We start from the raw sequence: 525 nt of genomic DNA, 5'->3' as shown, positions 1-525 counted from the left end.
GCAAATGCGGGAAGCTTGTGCGTGTTTTCGTCGTGACACGTTGGACCATTTTAAAAGGGCCGCGCTCCCATAACAAACGGCGCTAACCACGCCACGATCAGGAGTGCGTTAGTCAAGTGTAGAGTCCTATATAAGAAAGAAACGAAATCAGCTGCTATCTTGAGCTCATTTTGAGATTTGGCAACGCTGCGTTGTAGCACATGTTTATAGTGGAACTCCAATACATTGTCATGCATAACCTAACCTGTCTAATTGGAAATAAGATTTAGAAGTTACTCCGAATTGTTTTGAGATAACTTATACAGAAGAAAACCTCTTGTTGGGTAAGTTGAAAGTGAAATACTGTTGCTATTTAATTTAATTAATAATTCCTTATTTATTTTATTAAAGCAATAACAAAAAGAAAGGAACACGAAAGAAACACATAAATTAATAGCTTCTCAATGTTTGAAACACCGCTAATTTACGGACTCAACATGGCATCAACCAATCAGAAATTTCGACGTCGATTTCGCTTCTCTCTTA

The sequence above is a fragment of the Monomorium pharaonis genome, chromosome 2 (genome assembly GCF_013373865.1).
Source record: "Monomorium pharaonis isolate MP-MQ-018 chromosome 2, ASM1337386v2, whole genome shotgun sequence".
NCBI classification, from domain to species: domain Eukaryota; kingdom Metazoa; phylum Arthropoda; class Insecta; order Hymenoptera; family Formicidae; genus Monomorium; species Monomorium pharaonis.
The sequence above is the reverse complement of the archived record's forward strand: the minus strand, read 5'-3'. Positions refer to the sequence as shown.